Source organism: Lepidochelys kempii, chromosome 5 (genome assembly GCF_965140265.1).
Source record: "Lepidochelys kempii isolate rLepKem1 chromosome 5, rLepKem1.hap2, whole genome shotgun sequence".
Lineage (NCBI taxonomy): Eukaryota > Metazoa > Chordata > Testudines > Cheloniidae > Lepidochelys > Lepidochelys kempii.
In genome coordinates this window covers 17,180,340-17,190,814 of record NC_133260.1, presented here as the reverse complement: position 1 = coordinate 17,190,814, position 10,475 = coordinate 17,180,340, and positions in this window count along the sequence as shown.

The following is a 10,475-nucleotide window of genomic DNA, read 5'->3' as shown; positions in this document are numbered from 1 at the left end:
GCCACACCTGCCTTTGCTCCTGTTCCCACCGTGCTCCCGCTCCAGGCCTGATCCTTGCCTGTCCTCCAATCATCAATTACCAGTCCTGGCTTTGACCCCAGCATCCAACTTCTGACCCTGACTCTGACTTGACCATTGTCTCTGGCATATGGAACCTGACCGCGGCACAGACTCTCAGCTTTGATTCCCGGTCCTGGCTCTGGTAATTTGCAGTTGACTCTGGTGCTGACCCTTGGCTTGGTTTCCCAACCTGGATGCCTGCTCCACCCACTAGACTTGACTGTGCTCTGACAACTAGGCCAGACTGCCTACATCCTGGGCCACAATAAGTAGCACTGACGGTGGAGATAGCAGAATAACTGGAATGAAGGGAGGACCACGTGGGAAGGTGGGGCAGACACAAAATGGACACAGCTCCACTCCCTAGAAGAGTTTGTCATCTTTTGAATAAACTGAAAATTCCCTCTCGTCAAAAAGCCTTCTAATAAGGGAATGCACCAGCTGAAGTAATAAACTGTTTTTCTCCATTGGTGGAGACCTCCCAGTACTGCTATTTATCATCTCACAGCAGTATCTGTGGAAACCACACTTCCATGGAAGCTGTGGAGAGACACAAGGTGGTGATGACTCAAACTCTGCTTGTTAATGGTAGGAATAAAGGCAGTCCTCCTTAAAAGGTCCAGCTACTGCATGCTTAAATCTGGCTTTCAGTAAGCTAAGCACTGATTCCAAAGCAAGTAAGTACATGCAAGCTCTTAAGCTTCTTATTATATTTCCAGCATGCTTTCTCCTTGGCTCTTGGGCAATACAGACGTGCATTCAGAGAAGGCCTAGCTTTCAGAGGTACACCATTATTAACAGTTTGTAACCTCCAGGCTTGACCATTGCCAAGCTCTTTGGTTGGGAGTGAATCCACAGGCACTACAGTAACTCCTGCAGGTGCAGAACATGGCAACCCAGCTGCTGGCAGACACAGGTAATCAAGTTTATTTCTGTACTCTTGTGCTCCCAGTTGCTACACTGGTTACTTACCAAATCTGGATCAAGCTGGACCTTCAGTGAAATCCTGACCCCACTGAAGATGATAGACCAAGCTTTACGCCCCTTTCTGCTGGGTTAGCCAATGGCGCTAGTCCACAGCATACAAGAATAGCATGTAACCCCTTTCATCCCAGTCAATATTAGCCAGAATAAAAATGCATTCACACCCTGCTAGCAAAAAGGAGGTGACACTTTCAGCTTACCCTGTGTTCTGTATCATCCTGCATACAGAACATAAGTTAGTAGGTTATGTGCCTTTTTAACATCATTATAAATCTAATGAAGTAAGAAGAATATCAGTAAAGTAGTTGTGTGCAGTGCCTAGCCCAAAGGGCCCCCAATCCCTGACTGCATGCTCTAGCACAAATCACATAATAACTTAAAGTTTGTGGTGCTGTTGTAGATATGTTGGCCCCAAGGTACTGGAGTGTTTGCCCCCGGCGCTACAGTCTTTTATCATTTTTCGGTGTGAGTTCATTCGAGAGCGTAGTGATTGTCTGGTTTCACCCACATAGTGGTTGCTGGGGCATTTGGTGTGATAGGCATGTGTAGGACCTGTGGATCTTGAAAGGTGGGTTGTGGGGGATATTGATCATCGTAGCAATGGAGATACATCTGCAGGTTTTTCATCTGTTCTGGCAGGCTATAGTGCTACTTTTAGTTGGTGGGCCCTGGTCTGTGGGGAGCTTGCTTCTGATGATGAGCTTGGCAATACTGGGGGGTTGTTTGAAGGCCAGAAAAGGGGCTTCAGGAAAGATTTCTTTCAGGATGTGGTCCCCATCAGTGGTGGGTTGTAATTGTTTGATCATATCCCCTATTAGTTCCAGTGTGGGATGGTAGGTGACAAGTAGGGGTGTGTAGTCAGAGGGTTTTGGGGTTTTTTCCATATTGAACCAGGTTCTCTCTGGGTATTTCAGTGTCCCATTCCATGATGTGATCTATTTCTCTAGTGGAGTGTCCTTGTTAGAGGAAGATGGTTTTAAATGTGTAAGGCAGTATTTCTCAACCTATGGGTCATGACCCAAAAGTGGGTCACAAGAATGTATGAAATAGTTGCAGCCACCCGAGCTCCACCGCCGGGGGCTGAATTCGTGGAGGTCATGTAAAATCATGGATTCTTGACATCCATGACCCACTTGTAGCCTTACTGATTAGCCAATTGAATGCAACGCGGGAAGAGTTATGGGAAAAGAATATTCCATGTAGAACTCCAGTGAAGAGTGTGCATATTAATCACTAAGTGAGCCTTTAGTCAGTGAAATGGATAAATTTTTAAACTGTTTTGTTGCAACTGCAAGTACCAGTGATAGTAGGAATTCAGCACAACCTCAGAAGCAAAGTAATCGTAGGTACAACCCTGCTTACTTAAAATTTGGGTTTTCATTTATGGAGGAGCGAAATGGTGAACACAGGCCACACTATGTCATCTACAGTGAACTGTTGACAAATGAAAGCATAAAACCATCAAAGTTACATACACATTTGGAGACAAAGCATTCTAGCTAAAAAAAATCAAAAGGCTTGTCTTTATAAATGAAAAAGCAAAGCTTTGGAAATGTCACAAAAACACTTGAACATGTATCTACTGTCTGGGAGCAAGCATTGCATGCCTCTTACCTTGGCCTTTTCTACACTACAGAGTTAAGTCGACTTAAGTTACGTTGACGACCATATACTGTTTAATTACATCTGTAGTGCACATCCACACTATGCTCCTTGTGTTGGCGAAGTGTGTCCATAGTCAGCGCTCTTACATCAATAGAGGATAGTTATCCCACTGAGCGAACCCTCTGCCGCTAGGAGATCTGGGAACAGATCGCAGTGCATCATGAGGGCATGCTCACAGTCCCATGATGCATTTATTTCCATCCCATCATTCCATGGGATTCCGACTTTGTTTCATGTCATTTTTTAACAGCCCCTGTAAAGTGCGCTCACCATCTCTGCCTGAAAGCATGGATCCTGAACTGCTGACCAGTTTGGTGATAAGCATTATGAACACAACGCAGCTGGTCCTGCAGTATTTCATGAGCTGGGAAACAGCTGTGTGCAATGGAAAGAAACAATTTAAAATTGTTGCTGGCATTCACAGAGCAGCTGCACATGGTGGACTGTCAGTACTGGGCTCAGGAAACAAGCACTCAGTGGTGGGATCACATCATGATGTATATATTGGATGACAAGCAGTGGCTGCAGAACTTTTGGATGCGCAAAGGCACCTTCCTGCAACTGTGTGCACAACTCGCCCCTGCCCTGTGGTGCAAGGGAACCAGAATGAGAGCTGCCCTCACAGTGGAAAAGCAAGTGGTGATCACTGTGTGGAAGCTGGCAAACCCAGATTGCTACCGCTCAGTGGTGAATCAGTTTGGAGTTAGAAAGTCCACCATGGGGATTGCAGTGATGCAAGTGTGCAGGGCCATTAATCACCTCCTGCTACTAAGGACTGTGACTGAGTAATGTGCAGGAAATAGTAGATGGCTTTGCAGCAATGGGATTCCCTGTCTGCCGGGGCGGCGATAGTTGGCACACATCCCAGTTTTGGCCCCAGACCACCTTGCAATGGAGTACATCAACTGAAAGGGCTACTTCTCCATGATCTTGCAGGCGCTGGTGGATCACCAGGACCATTGCACTGATATTAATGCGGGTCAGTCAGGGAAAATTCATGATGCACGCATCTTTAGGAACATTGGACTATATGGGAAGCGGTGCACTGGGACTTTCTTTCCAGACCAGATGATACCATGGGGAATGTGCAAATGCCCATAGTGATCCTGGGAGACCCTGCCTACCCCTTGTTCCCATGGCTCATGGAGGCTTACACTGGGAATCAACAAGAGGCTCAGCAGATGCCAAGTGACTGTTGAATGTGACTTTCACTGGTGCTGCCTTTTTGGCAGGTTAGTCTTCAGTGAGGAAAATATTCTGATGATCATAGCAGCCTGCTGTGCTCTGCATAACATTTGCAAAGTGAAGGGGGAAAAGTTTTCCCAGGGGTGGAGCGCTGAGGTGGATTGTCTGGCTACTGATTTTTGAGCAGCCAGATACCAGGGCAATTAGAGGAGCTCCGCGGGGGGCTATTCAAATCAGGGAGGCTCTGAAGGAGCATTTTGACAATGAGCACCAGTAATGTGTTTTTATGTGATACATTCGGTCAGGCAATGTTTACATGTTGCCTTATATGATCCCCTGTAATGCTTGCTTCCTGAACTTTAATTGTAGTGAGCAAATGTTCCTACCTATAGCCACTGTTTTTGAATTTTAGTAGCAACTACCAAGTGCATGACACCCACTCATTTTGTTTCAAAGATTAGACATTAATTAAAGGATAAGACTTTATTTTATTTTTTTTTGCAAACAGGGACATGGCAATGTGGAGTAGTCTCTCAGTTCAGGCTCTCACAGCTGTGTATAACTCCAGCTTTCATCAGGAAACCAGTCTAGGGATGGATTGCAAGGGGTACTGTGACAGAATGGGAACATGCAAGGAATATAGTGGAGGAGTTTGGGAATGATCTGGAACAGTGTTCTGTACTGGTTGCAGGGGGAGTCGTGCTCAGACTGCAGGCTATGAGAGACTTGAGCATCTTTTTCTGGCCCTTCCCACTACCTTTATCATCCACTCCTGCCCATCTTTCACCCGCTCCTGCCCATGTCTCTTTTCCAGGCTATCCAGCCTGAGTTTTTAATTAACTGCCTCCCTCCGTGCTCTTGGTTCGCTATGTGCTACATCTGTTGACTGCCGCACCTCTCTAAACATGCTCCTTACTCCACCTAGTTCCCCTCCTTATCTGATGGAGGTGATCCGCTGGTGTGTACGAGTTGTCCTCAAGGGCACATCTGCAGAAGCCAAAGAAACCATGAACAGAAATGGTATTATGAGTGCACTCAAAGCTGTGAATCACAGAAGTCACATACACCTCTTTCTGGCTGTCCCTTTGCTAGCACACAACTCAGCGAGAGTCCCAAATGCAGTGAGTTTGGAGTCCAGGAGAGAGCGCTGGGAAGGGGGAATGGGCGAGAAAGGACGAAAGGGTCTGGGTGGTTTGTGAAGAGGGTTATTACATGTATGTAGGGAGAGTATTTTGAATATTGGCACCCTTTTCCATAGGCTGGGGTAATCAAACCCAATATCTCCCTCCTGAGGGTAGCCCAGGATGCAAGAGTGCATCTCCTGTATGAGATGCAGTTTGAGTGCAGCTTCAGACCAGGTCCGTATGCTGCTCGCCTGTGTGACGCTTTGGTCCCTGCAGAAATAACTGCCAGTTGATGTGGCAAAATTTCCTACTGCGGGGAGGAGAAACAAGACAGCTCTGCCAAGGAATCTTCAGCAGAGGATTGCAGATTACCTACGCAAAAGTGTTCCTAGAGATCTCTTTGGAGGATTCCCGGGACATCCCGTTGTACATTAACAAACTTTTCCACCAATCCTGAACTGTGTAGCTGCATAAGCTCTGTTGGTATTTTCTATCTCTTATCCCTCCTCTATCACATAACAAAGTAAATGAGAGCTCAATCTCCTATCACTGTGCAGTATCAAAGCAAAATGTATGCTTACCAGATCTTGCCTCTCCGGCTTCATGAGCACCAGAGCTGGAGCACTGGGACTAGCTAGACCCCTCTGGAGTCAAAAATAGGCCCTGACTCGCCATGCCACTGGATGACCCCATCGAATGTCCCACATCCTCCTCCCATTCCACTTCCTCATCCACCACTTAATCCTCGGGGTTGACACCGCAGGCCACTGCCTCCAATTCCCCCCAAGATATCCACGGGACTCTTGGTGGTGATGGTGGGGTCATCACCAAGGATGGAGTGCAGCTCCCCATAGAAGCAGCATGTCTTCAGCGCTGAATAAGAGCAATGGTTGCCCTCCCTTGTCTTCTGGTATGCCTGCCTCAGCTCCTTGATCTTAGCATGGTACTGCTGCATGTCCCTTTCACATCCCTTTTCCTGCATGCCACGAGCAATCTGCCCATAGATATCAAAGTTCCTATGGCTAGAGCAAAGCTGTGATTGCACAGCCTCCTCTCCTAGGGTGACCAGATGTCCTGATTTTATAGGGACAGTCCCAATTTTTGGGTCTTTTTCTTATATGGGCTCCTATTACCCCCAATCCCCTGTCCCGATTTTTCATACTTGCTGTCTGGTCACCCTATCCTCTCCCCGCAGATCCAACAGCTCCAATGTACTCCATGCGGGAGCATGTCTGTTGTGGAAAGCCAGCATGGTCAGCTGGGAAGATGCTGTGTGAATAGTCCATGCTGCAACAGGAAGTGGAATTTCAAAAATACCAGGGCCTTTAAACAGGGGAGGGGCACATGCCTATGTACCTGCAGGGCAGTGGAGTTCAAACTGTTGATGGGCATTGTGGGACACCACCTGGAGACCACTTAGGGCAACATAAGCAAGTACACCGTCTACACTGGCACTACATCACTCTATGTTGCAAAAAAGCTCTCTGCCACTCGTTGAGGTGGTTTTATTTTGTCAGCATAGGAGGGGATTTAAATCGGCGGGAGGAGCATTGTTGTGTGTACACCTCCACTGTTTGGTCAACGAAAGCTGACTGTTGTCGCCAACGTGGGCAGTGTAGACAAGGCCCTTGTTGCACACCGCATTATGAAATGTAGAAAAGCTCATGCCATTGCTGAGAAGTTAATTTTACCCCCAGCTATTGTGCACTGAATTGTTGGGCAAGTCAGCTACAAAACAATTAAAAACAATCCCTCTCTCCAGCAATACAATACAGAGAAGAATCTGCAATATCTCAGAAGACTGCAAACAACTGATTGTCTTTTAGTAAGCAACTGTTTTGCTTTACAATCAGATGAATCTACAGATGTATCAAACTGCACTATCTAGATGGCTTTATGTGAGGCATCTATGGGAAAGTGATTTTCAAGAACAGTACTTGTTTACTGAGGATTTGCCTCTTTCTGATGATGATACATTTATTGCACTGGGTAATTACTTGGAGTCAGTGGTATAGCCCATGATTTTAGTTTATTGTTCCTTTATTGTGTGATGTTACAATTAACTAACATGTCATATATAATCATTTGTATGCTAAATAGAGTTAAGTTGTAGGATTATAAAAGCATAAGACTGATCAGTATGTAGAGGGAATAATCATGTATTGGGTATCTAAGTAAGTAGGGCTGAAACTCAAGGCCTACAGGCTGAGGCCTGTAAGATTTTAGCTTAGCCATACTAGGCCTGGGAGCTAAGAAATGCTGATATAAGTAAGTGACCAAAGAATAACCTGATGCCCTAAGACTAAGGAAAAAGATGTACCAATGGATGATATTGCAAAAATTTAAGTCATTTTTGCTTACAAGATACCCAGTAGCCACATTTTTCTAACACATGCCCTAACCTCAGGATGCACAATGTGCATAAATGCTAATGAGGTATAGTCAGAATTACATTATAAAAAGGGGGTGCCCAGAACAGGAAAATTGAGCTCCCTATGGGGAAACTCCATCAGGAACCATCCCTCTACTGATGATCAATCCATGAGAGACTCATCCGACCTTAACACAATTGTTAAGGATGTGGGTATAACTATATTTGAAACTTCTGCATAGGTCTGTATCGAATTTCTATAGAATTCCACCACCATTTGAGTAATCATAACTTTAATTGTAACTCTGATAAAACTTGTAAAATAGACTAGACTGTGTACTTGTAATAGTATGTGTGGTCACTACCCTTGGGCTTTAACGTGTTCCTAGAGGCTCTAAATTTGAAGCAAGTAGCAGAGGTATCTTTCACTCTGATAAGCTTCAGAGTAGCAACCGTGTTAGTCTGTATCCGCAAAAAGAACAGGAGTACTTGTGGCACCTTAGGGACTTACAAATTTCTGGTGCCACAAGCACTTCTCATAAGCTTGAAACTGTAGCCACTGGAGCTGAACCCACAGTGGTGTAATACCACATTACAAAATTCACTTTAAATAAAATAAAAGGCTACAGTGGGCTTGAGCTGGTTAAAGTGAGTTTGTGTTACAATTGATGGACCCCCTTCAATGACAGGGAAACATTCAGGAGTTGTTCAGAGAATCCTTTCGCAAAGCACCCAGTGCAACATGGAACCACTGGTTTCTACACAGGGAGTCATTAGCAAGTAAAGGCATGGTATCTGAGCTTCACGAAACTCTTAAAAATGCTGTCAAAATTGTGAATTACATTTAAAAAATGCCAAGAATTCATGATGCTTTCAGGTTTTCTGTCAGGAAATGGGCAATACACATGTACATCAGCTTTACCATGCTAAGGTTCCTTGGCTGTTCTGTGGCAAACGGTTGTCTCATGTATACAAATTTAAAAGTGAGTTGGCAGCTTTTCTTGAAGAAGAAGAAAAGTCTTGTCTGGCAGAGCACTTCAGTAAAGACAAATGGTTTGCTCTTGTTGCATATCTGGCAGATACATTCAATCATCTGAATTATTTGAATTTGTCTTTAGTGATTGCAAATCACTCTGAGCAAACTGACAAAACTGCTGCATTAAAAAAAACTTTTGTGGAACAAACATGTTTCAAATGAAAGCATGGACATGTTTCATAATGTGTCTCTAGTAGGGTGACCAGATGTCCTGATTTTATAGGGACAGTCTCGATTTTGGGGTCTTTCTTATATAGACTCCTATTACTCCCCATCCCCGTCCCGATTTTTCACATTTGCTGTCTGGTCACCCTAGTCTCTAGAAACAAAATAGTGGAAAGATTCCGCTAGCCAGGAAGCACTGAAGAAAACAATCCGTAATCATTTAACTAAATTGCACACAAGATGCTGCGATTACTTTCCAGATGAGCAACCCAAGGGTGAAGAATGGATACAGGATCCATTTGGACCTGTGTTGGAAAGCAGGAGTCTACCTATGGAGGAAGAATCTCAGCTGGTCAAGTTACCTTGCAATCTCAGTCTACCAAGAAAAGATACTGAAATGAGCCTTCTCTGGTTTTGGTGCAGCGCCGCTGCTGGAGAATATCCTATTCTTGATTGCCAGGCTATTGGAGTCATTTTGCCATTCAGTACAACATACTTGTGCAAAACTGGATTCTCTGCCTTGACTCTACTGAAGAATAAAAGCAGGAACAGACTGGATGTTGTCCACGACTTTCGGATTGCTCTGACTGCGATTAGACCAAACTTTGATAAACTCATCAAAGAGAAGCAAGCTCAAGTTTCTCATGAAGTGGAACCTAGGATTTATTATACTGTTGTTAATATGTTCCTGTTGATGTTGATTTCTGCCTTTAACTTTCTGACTGTTGAGCTGCTTTAATTTATTGTAGTTAATAATTCATATTTATTATATGTAATGGGTAATAAGTATTTGGGGACCAAAATACTGGTGTGTTTTCTACTTAAGCTATTTACTGGGTCGGGACTGGCCAGGACCCATTTGTAAACACTGATGCTCCAAAAAAGGTTGAGGACCACAGGTATAAGGCATAAATCCTGGACTTTTTCCTCCACAAGGACTGATAGGTCAAATATGGAGTGACTGTTCATTCCTCCAAGGAAATCCACACAACGCCTTCAAATGATGAGCCTGGGAGCTTAAATTCATAACTTTGCTAGATAATAAAAATCCTGGTCTTAATGAAGACACTGAATTTATGGTTTATTACAAAAATTTCTAACCCACTAATCCCCCCCCCCCCACACACACACACACACACACTTATTTTTTTGTCCTATTACTGCAAAGGAGTTAACTGGCCACTACACCTGGAATGGTTTTCTACAATAGGTCTTAATTACTTACGCTAAACAATTTCTTCCACCTTGTATGTAGCTGTGATGCTCTGAGTACCTTTCCGAGACCTGAAGAAGAGCTCTGTGTAGCTGAAAAGCTTGTCTCTCTCATCCAATAAAACAGGGGTGGCCAACCTGTGGATCCAGAGCCACCTGCGGCTCGTCAGAAGTTAACATGCGGCTTCTTGTAAAGGCACCGACTCCGGGGCTGGAGCTACAGGCGCCAGCGTTTCAATGTGCTGGGGGGATGCTCACGGCTCAACCCCTGGCTCTGCCACAGGCCCTGCCCCCACTCCACCCCTGCCCTCCCCTGAGCCTGCCATGCCCTCACTCCTATCCCTTCTCCCCACCCCCACCCCCCGAGCCTCCTGCACATCACAAAACAGCTGATTGGGAGTTGTGGGGAGGGAGGAGGAGGCGCTGATCAGTGGGGCTGCTGGTGGGTGGGAGGCGCTGGGAGTGTGAGAGGGAGCTGATGGGGGGGCCTGCTGATGTATTACTGTGGCTCTTTGGCAATGTACATTGGTAAATTCCGGCTCCTTCTCAGGCTCAGGTTGGCCACCCCTGCAGTAAAAGATATTGTCATAACCTCAGGGGTTCCCCTGGGAAGGCAGATCAGCATTGTATGTGACTAGCCCTGTTGCAAATATCGCATAGCATTTTGGGGAAG